Source organism: Coturnix japonica, chromosome 5, assembly GCF_054131305.1.
Source record: "Coturnix japonica strain WE chromosome 5, WE-NBRP24, whole genome shotgun sequence".
NCBI classification, from domain to species: Eukaryota; Metazoa; Chordata; class Aves; order Galliformes; family Phasianidae; genus Coturnix; species Coturnix japonica.
Window position 1 is genome coordinate 37828975 of NC_140667.1, and position 9136 is coordinate 37838110.

A 9136-nucleotide genomic window follows, 5' to 3' on the forward strand; every position below is an offset into this window, starting at 1 on the left:
ACACGTCCTGCTCGAACCAGCATCTGAAGCAAGGGGAAACCGGGGAACAGCCTCTGCCAGGGTGCTTAGTACCGCCCTGTACAACAGCAGGTGTATAGGAGAGGGTTTGGTACGAGCAGCGGTTCTTGGGCAGCATGGCAGGCTGGTAGAAACTGTGCTGACATGTACTCCCCTCCGACAGCTGCACGACCTCAGCCCCACTGCCCACCTACACAGCCCTCACACTGTCTGCACAGGCGCTGTGCACAGCCTCTCATTCTCCCACACACCTACATGCTGCACCCACTCAGCTCTGATGAGAAGCATCCCTTCTCCCTCCACAGACAAACCACCCATGGCAGAGAAAGGGGAAAGAAGAGGACTGCTGGGCTGTAGGCAGCTTTCCTGGGTCAGGATTCACAGAAAGATGACTTTAGCCTAATCACAGGTCCAAGGCTTAGTAGCCCACCTCAGCACACCCATACAGATTGCCTCTCCCTTTGTCTGAATACACAGATCAAGATTAAAATGTGTTTCATGTCTTCTAGGGAGAGAGATCTGGAGCAGAATGTGGCTGTTCTTATCTCTTACACTTGCACTAGCATGGAGGTTAGTGACAGCAAACAAGTTCAAGGGTTCTTTATCAGAAATGTTTTTTTTTTCTACCAGATAACTTTCATGATTCAACATTTCTGAGAAAAATGGAGGCAATGATACTTGTAAAAGAAAGTGCAAATTAAGCCTGTAGGCACTGGGTCTGCTGTGACAAACAACTAAGAGACACCTTCGGCAGAACGGGAAGGAGAGCTGCTCAGAACCAATCTAGCTTTCACTCTCACCTCCCTCATTCTCCTGTCATGACTACTGAGAATAAAAATCTTCCAATATTCCCTCAACTCATCAATTTAAAGTAGACTGAGCCTTGCCATAAAGATACACGACCTAGGGAGAATTTTATCTTTAAATAATCAGTTTTCTCCATATTTTAACAGCTTACATCAAAACAATAAAAATTAAAAAAAAAAAAACAAAAAAAAACAAAAAAAAAAAAACCACAAAAAAACACCAAAAATTCTTTTCATGTAATAAGATACTCTTAGATTGAAGGGACCGTATCTCATGAAAGCTATTAATTCTGCCTGTACAGGGAATGTAATAAGCTGCAGCCAAAGTGGAGGAAAGGGAAGTAGAGAAGAAAGGAGAAGAGGAGAAGAAGAGGAGAGGAAGAGAAGAGGAAAGAAAGAGAAGAGGAGAGGAGAGGAGAGGAGAGGAGAGGAGAGGAGAGGAGAGGAGAGGAGAGGAGAGGAGAGGAGAGGAGAGGAGAGGAGAGGAGAGGAGAGGAGAGGAGAGGAGAGGAGAGGAGAGGAGAGGAGAGGAGAGGAGAGGAGAAATGGTAGGGCAGTTTATCCCACACATTCTCATTAAAATGTTCCTGCAAATTGCTGCTTATGATTTGTCACTGTCAAAATACTGGCTTCATATTTTAGAATATAGTAAAAAAAAATCTGCTTTCAATGCCATTGTGTCGATGTGATGAGATGTTGACAGGATGAGGAAGCAGTTATCTATGGATGAATTTGCCTATTCATGTGCATGTGTATGCATAAGAGAGAGGTCAGTAAATAAGGAAATTAACACAACGAGTAAGTGAATAGTGAGAGCAGCAGCTAATCTGGAGCAAGTGGCAAGATTTGCTTCAGGAATTTGAGTTTTTTCATTGTAAGATCATCAACATGAGAGAACTTGAATGTGTGGCATAACCTTACTCCTCTGATGAGATAGTTTCCCTGCTTGAGACCCAGGAGATGGATCAGTTCTCCATCCTGCTTTCAATTGTAGATAAATTATTTAATCCATGTATTAGAATTTTCCTGTCTTTCGAATAGGGCAGGTTTCAAGCTACATGTCTGTCTCTGGAAAACCTTGACAAGTGAACACGAGGAACACCAGCGGGAGCGATTTATTGTTGTTATTACCTACCGTGTAGATTTTTCCAGAAATGAGCATAGCACATTGAAATAATACTCTCACCCCACCATTAACATATCCGAGTCTCATCATGTCACTTTCCCCTGCTCCCTGTGTGTATGTGAGGGGGGCACAGTGTGTGTGAGGGAGAACATTTCCCAATATTTCCCAAGCAAAGGGGGTGGCATAAACTACACAGCTGTCAGCCAGCTGGCGTTTTCATTTTCTAGCTCAATAACATAGGCTACACTTGGTCACAATGACTGGCAGACAAACATCTTGGTAGCTCGTTCCCTGGATCCCTTTGTTCCCTACGCTCAGCCATTTTAAGCAAAATAAAATGCAGTTCTAGTCAATTCCATGCTCTGATACACCCTGCTCAACCTCTTTCAAGATCTTGCTTTAAATTGCATCACAAATTATGTATCATTTCTTCCAGCTCAAAATGTGCATTACTTCATTCAGAGCCATTAGTTTAGCATTCAAGATACATCCTGATGGTGATTTTTTTTCTGAAATGAGTGAGTTAATATCTGCTGTTTACTGTGATAGCTTGGGAGAAATGAATGCTCTCTGTGGTAAACAGAGCTGCTTGTCTTAAATCATCATTGAAGTACAAACGTTATGAAGTTTTTGTGAGATTTTTTTCTTTTTCCAGCTAGTTAAATTTCAAAATGAGAACACCCACAATGTGGGTTAACCTGTTTGGTTTGGTGAAGTTGAACAGAGCAGGTGAGACCCAATGTCTTCAATTTAGCAACAAAAATTATATAGCATGGCTGGCACTAGAGCTGCAGGCTTTTATGCTGTCCAGCTTCAGATCTGCATAGGTGGAGAGTTGAACACTGAGGGGAAAAGAGAGCTCAGTCCCTTTCTTACATTTGGCTGTTATCAAGGGACAGATCTGAACATCCCGAAATAGGATACTAATACAAAGTTCCTACTCAAACTGATAGATGATCTTCAGAGGCCAACTCAACCACCTTTCCCAGTGCCTCTATCTCCTTGACCCAGAAATTTCCACGTTTTGCAGAAGGGGGTCCAACTAGGTCCTGAATATCTCTGGCAATGGACATTCTCCACTACCCCAAGGCAATTCATCCAGTTCTTTTTTACCTTTTCAGGTTTTCCTCCAATCTAACTTGAAATTCTTTTGCAGCAATTAGTCCTTAGTCCTTATTTCATGTCCAGTTACAGAAAAATTAAATCCTTATCTCTTGTGTATTTGAAAATGGTTACCGTGTCTTCTCCAGATGAAGTCACCCCATTCTCTCAGTCTTGTGTTATGTTTTGGAAACCTCTGATGAAAAGCCTGAAGGACCTGGAGTACCTGAGTGGAGGGACTGAGCACTGAGCTCAGGCAGTTGTCACTGTAGATTTCCATAGCCAGGTTTTAATCATTTTGATTTAGATTGCCCATTGTGCTGTGTCAGTCATGCCAGGGGTTTCAGTGAGGAGGACACTTATTAACAAAGTAAGAGGTGGGAACTAAACAGCTGAAAGGTAGTCATGACTTTAACACACTGTCAAGTATCTGAAATTATGACTTAAGCATTTCTATGTCTTTTTCAGCTCCCATTTGGTCAGTCTTCACCTGCTCTCACTTTCTCCTTCCTTCAAGGACAATTTTGGGAAAGGGTTTTTCCTTTCTGTCTCAGCATGATGAATTTTCTGAAGGTTAATTTGGCTGCTGTTTTCTCACTGCAAACCTCCCAGCTTATCACTCAGTGTAAGAATAAGGTAGGAGATAATTTGAATTGTGCAATGTATTTAGACGGGGACATGTTATGATTCAGATAGTGTCATACACTGAAAAGTAATCCCGACAGCTCTAAAATAAATGAGTAAATAATCTGCCGCCTAAAACATATCCATGGCTTGCTGTGTCTTTGTGTTTGAAAGAGACATTTTTGGGTCAATAATCCGCATAAATGAAGAGGAGAAATGGAAATGAATAAAAAATGTACCTAGAACTCGACTCAAAAGCGCTTGATCTCTGGCTTCCCCTGTGACAGCATCCCATAGCAAATGGGTTTCCAGCACAGGAAGACAGAGGAGCTGTTTACTGACAAAGGGTCAATTGCCTCCAAGGATGAGCTACTGAATAGACTTCAACAGATGTTTTGTGTCTTTTGAGCAAAACCCACCATCAGAACATCTGAACAGCATCCCACTGCACATTTGCTGTCACTTGTGCCACAGAGTCCATGACTCAGGCAGCCCAAGCAGTGTAAGTACCAAGGATATATTTAGACAAGGAAAAAAAATGGCTGCTTTCTAAGATGTGTCAGCTGGTGTCTTCTAACCCGCAAGATTTAAAGCAAGACATGGTGCCTTAAGTACAAGGGCAAGGCATTCTTCAAAACATTAGCTGATTTGCTTTGTTAATGCTCTGCATAGATTGGTGCTGGCTACCTGAGACTGTTTGTCCTCCCAGCCAAGGAACTGCCAGGATGGCCATATTCCTCCAATATCAGATGTGATGACAGGGAGTCCTGTGAGTGCAGGATACAGGCTGCCTACAGGCACTTAGCAAGGAATACAGAGCTCTTTCCCCAAAACATCAGGGCAGTCACTAACACTGCCTTCTCCTGTATGAAACTCCTTACAATTCTTCCTGTCTTTCCAAGATTATCTCCCTCATTCCTGGAGTCACATCAGTATATAAACATCTTTTTGGGGAAGTAGGGGAAGAATAATGTACAGCCAGCGATGTTCCTGCAAAGGTTTGAGCACCTTCTGAATGTGCCCGGGTGCTCTCCAATCCCCATTATCCTTAGCACTCTTCAGTACCTGACATTGTACTCTGACAACATGGTGTCACCCTGGGCCTCCACGGGAATCCTTTTCTTGCTTTCCTTTCTAGCAGGCTAACAGGAGAAGTGCACAGTAATGTCTCCTGCTTAAGCTGACTGACTTGAAGCTCCTGAGCAATAAAGCCCAAGTCGAGCCATAGACTCCCTCACCCCCAGGTGAATACCACAGCAAGTAAAGGCAGTTAGACCAGCTGTGCCATGCTGGGTCATTCCCAGACAGTGCACTGGAGGAGCACATCTTTTAAGGAATAGAGAATTCAAATAATAAATGTAAATTGAGGGAATTCAAACCCAAATTCACTGACACAAGTTTGGTGGCAATCTGCTGTCAGCAGGAGCAGTTGCTGCTCCAGAAGAGGGGCTGTTTCCCTTTTTACAGGGGCAGCATCCTTCTCCCCAGCCCTGAGCCAGCTGCCTGGGCTTCCTCTGCTTCCTCTGGGTCAAATCTGCACACCTAGGGAATCCTATAAATAATAACAACATCGCATGCACATATTCATAACCAAGTCACTGTTTACATAGTGAATATTCAGCACCCACCAGATGGCTCTTCTTTCACTACCTCCAAAATGGAAATGACCAGTTACTAAAGATAAAATATTCCTTCCCTGTTGCTGCTTCCCTAGGGCTCCTACTTGTTGTTCTCTTGCAGAACTGCTGTTCCCCAGAGAAGCAAGCCTTTCAGCCTTGGAAACAGTGAAATCAGATCTGAAATATGAAATGCTTCAGCAAGAGCTGCAGATAAATGAACACAGTGTTAAATCAATTCCAGAAAATAGACTTGGATTAATTCTGCTGCCTGCTGCAGTAGTGTTCTGGGAGGAGAGATCTTGCTCCCTGCTGTCACATGGCTGCTGTCCTGCCATGAAGATGCTCCTCTGATGCATCTGTGAGAGCAAACCCTAAATTACTTAGGCTCTGCAAAAATGCTATCAACTGGGGCACTACATGCACTGTACATAACTGCAGTCATATTTCTAAGAACTACCCCAGATACAGCGCAGGTGGTGATGATTTTAAATGAACGCTTCTTTGCTACATGGAAGGCCAGAATTTTCTCTGCTTAATTTCTACCAGCTCCAGTGTGTGCCTTTTCCTTTTGGGATTCATTATGTAGAATGTTCTAACAAGCACTGGAAGCAGAGACCAGCCCTCCAGCCACATACCTACCAGGTCAAATGCTGTCTTGCTTATTGCAGTGCTCTGTCCCCACGTGCCTCAGTGCACAACCACCTGAGCCCAGTGAAGGGCCTATTTCACCCCAGGCCATTGGTGCTTTTGCATGAAATACAAGCCTCTGGCAGGTTCAGGAGAAGCTGAATCCCAGGCATTTGGCCTTCTGCATGAATTGGTGCTGGCTACCTGGGAAGTTTGCTGTAGAAGAAATGATAGAGTGATTCAAATTGGAAAAGACCACTGCAGTCATCCAGTCCAACCATCCGCCCACCACCATCTTTGCTCATGTTCCTCTGTACCACATCTACACATTTCTTAAACACCTCTAGGGATGGTGACTCCACCACTTCCCTGGGCAGCCTGTTCCAGTGCCCAAAGAAGAAGGGCCACTACCCTGTCATTTTGGTGCCCACTCAGAAGGGGTTCCTACAGCAACCCCTGAGTAGGTGGAGGTATTCCACTGCTCATTCCCATCACCAGACAAGGCTCCCTTTGTGCACCTCTGCAGCTATAACTGATGAACAGCATATTTTCCTGGAGTAGATCTGGCTTGATACGAGGAGCCACTTGATACACCTGGTATCAGATGAAGCCCTTGGTGCTGCTTTGACAAAGCCCAAGGTCAAGCTGACGGTGGCACACCAAGGGCAGCCACACACCAGGCTGCCTGAAGCAAGGGCAGGCTCCTGCCAGCTGAAGTCTGCCCTGTCAGGAAGCAGTCCCTGCTGCAGCGGCACTTGTGCTTTCTCCAGGCGTTTCCACCTTCCTCCCTCCGGCTCCTGCCTGGTGTGGTTGGAGTATGGCCGCGGCCCCAGATGCCCCCATTGGGCCTCCCAGCTCCCCGAGGCGCACCGGTGCGGGGCCGCCAGTAGGTGGCGCTTGGGGCCCGCCGAGCCCTCTTAAGCCCCGGGAGCTGCTAATAGGGTTTGTTACATCACATGTATCTCCCGTACCGGCTCTCCTGGCTCGGGCTGTCAGCTCACATCTGTCCCCCACTATCTGCTGACATTATCATTAAAACTACTATCACTTTTCCCTGCTGTCTGTGCAATCAATCTCTCATTGCTTGAAGCATCATCACGAATGCCATTTCCTGATTCAGAAGGTCAAGGACTCAAGACTGGATCTTCTTATCCACCGGGAATTACTGCTTGCAGCTCTCAGTGCAGGGGATGTTTCCCTTAAATTTGTAGGAAAGATCTGGCTCTGATCGACAAATTACAGCATCATTAAAGCTGTAGTACAGCCACCACCCCATCCCCGCCATCAACACCAGAACGTGTCCATAAGTGCCACATCTACACTTTTCTTGAATGACCTCCATTTCAGGGAATCTCTCACCTCTCTGTGAGCTGCGTGTAACCAAGTGTTTAATCTGTTTCTCTCTCAGATACTTGTGCCTAAGAGAGGAAGATGGATTGGTGAGTGGCTGGATGCTGGACAGGAACTGCACAAGCTGCTTGTAGGGACAGAGGAGCAGGTGGGACCCCCCAGTGGCACTGCTGGAGGCAGGGATGGCTGCAAGCAGAGTGGCATTCATTAGGAGGAGCAGTGGTGCTGGGACCATAGCAGTGGTTTGGACAGCTTGAGCCACCCATGCTGCTGTGCTGCCTGTTGGTGTGGGGCTGTGGTGGTGGGGCAGCACCTCACTGCTGAGGGCAGCTGAAAAAAGGAGGTTGATGGCTGGGGAGAAATGCCACACTTGTAAGCACTGAGGCACACTGTCCCATCAGACCAGCACCAACTGAGAAGAGCCAATTAGCATATTTTAATGTAACTGATTAGTGTCTGGTCACACAGCCCAGTCAGTGGGTGATGCTTGAAGCAAATCTGAAATTACAAGCATGCACATAGCAACCCGCGAGGGAGCTGGTGGTAGGAGAGATGATTTCTCGTCCTACCAGCTGTGGTCCCCATTTCTCTGTTATTACCCATGGAAAGCTGCCTTCAGAGAGCCCTGCCACGGTCCGGGGTGAGCACTTGAAAATTAAGAAATTAACTTTCTTAATTAACCCAGAGGAGGTGGCTGGTGTGACCGCCGGGAGGTACAAGTGTGGGCTGCTGTGCTGTGTTCAGGCTTTGGGATCAGCACGGGGCAGACACAGGCTCTGTGCAGCTGTGTGTGGGGCTGGCACTGCCATGGCCTTGGGTGCACATCTCGGCTCCCTGGAAGCCCTCGAGGCTGCAGTGCTGGTACCCAATGAAAGAAGCCGTTGCCTGCAGGAGCCCTGTTTCCTTAGCTACCGCAGCTGGGAGGTGTTTCTGGAAGGTGACAGGCAGCACTAGGAAGGGGAAAGGCTGGAGAGAATCAGGGAGTAGCCTCCTGCCTCCATCCAAGGGGCTGCCTCAGGTGGGATTCAACAGCCCCTGCCTTGTGTGGTTAATGAACTGTCGGGGCAACATTTGTTGGGTGTCTGCTCAGAGTCCTGGAGCCCAGCTTGAAATGCTGAGCACTCGTGGCTGTGATGAGAGTGAGTGCTGCAGGGCTGTGTAATGTCAGCCTCAGAAGAGGACCACCCAGCAGTGAGTGATCACACAGTTAATTCCCTCAGGTGTGAGCTTCCTTCTTTATCTGGGGAATAACCTCCTCTTGGTCACCATGGTACAAATAAACTCACTTCTGTTTATAAAGGACATCATGTAATGAGAAGAAATCCCTCCAGGAACAGGTAACTCTGTCCTTGAAACAGTTTGCAGGCAAGGAAGCATGGGGCTGCACCCAGGGCCGTGCAAAGGATGCTCTAACCTAGCACTGTGTGCACAGCTTCTCTGTCTGAACCATGGTATGGTGAGACTGCACTGCAGTTCACCCATGCAGGGTGCTTCACAGGGGATGTCTACCTCTTTCCCTGCTCTAATTTCCTTGGGCTCCAAATTTAACTCTGCTTTCTCTCCTTCCACCATCTGCCTCCAGGCAAGGCCCCGTCAACCCTGCTGGGCCAACCTGGCAGGGAACAGCCAGCACAGGGATGTCCCAGTCCTTGCAAGATCATACCTGTAGCACTTCATGGGCCAGGGTCAAGGAGGTCAGCTCTGCTCAGGAGTCAGTGCTACACCATGACATTTGCCAATTTAAATGATGGAGCATCTTGTTTTCCAGCTCAATGGGTCAGAGAAGCCTTGGCTTATGAATAATATAGTCTGTACTCCCTGAGAAATGGGAATCTTGCACTGGTGAACCAGAAGCAATCCACTGT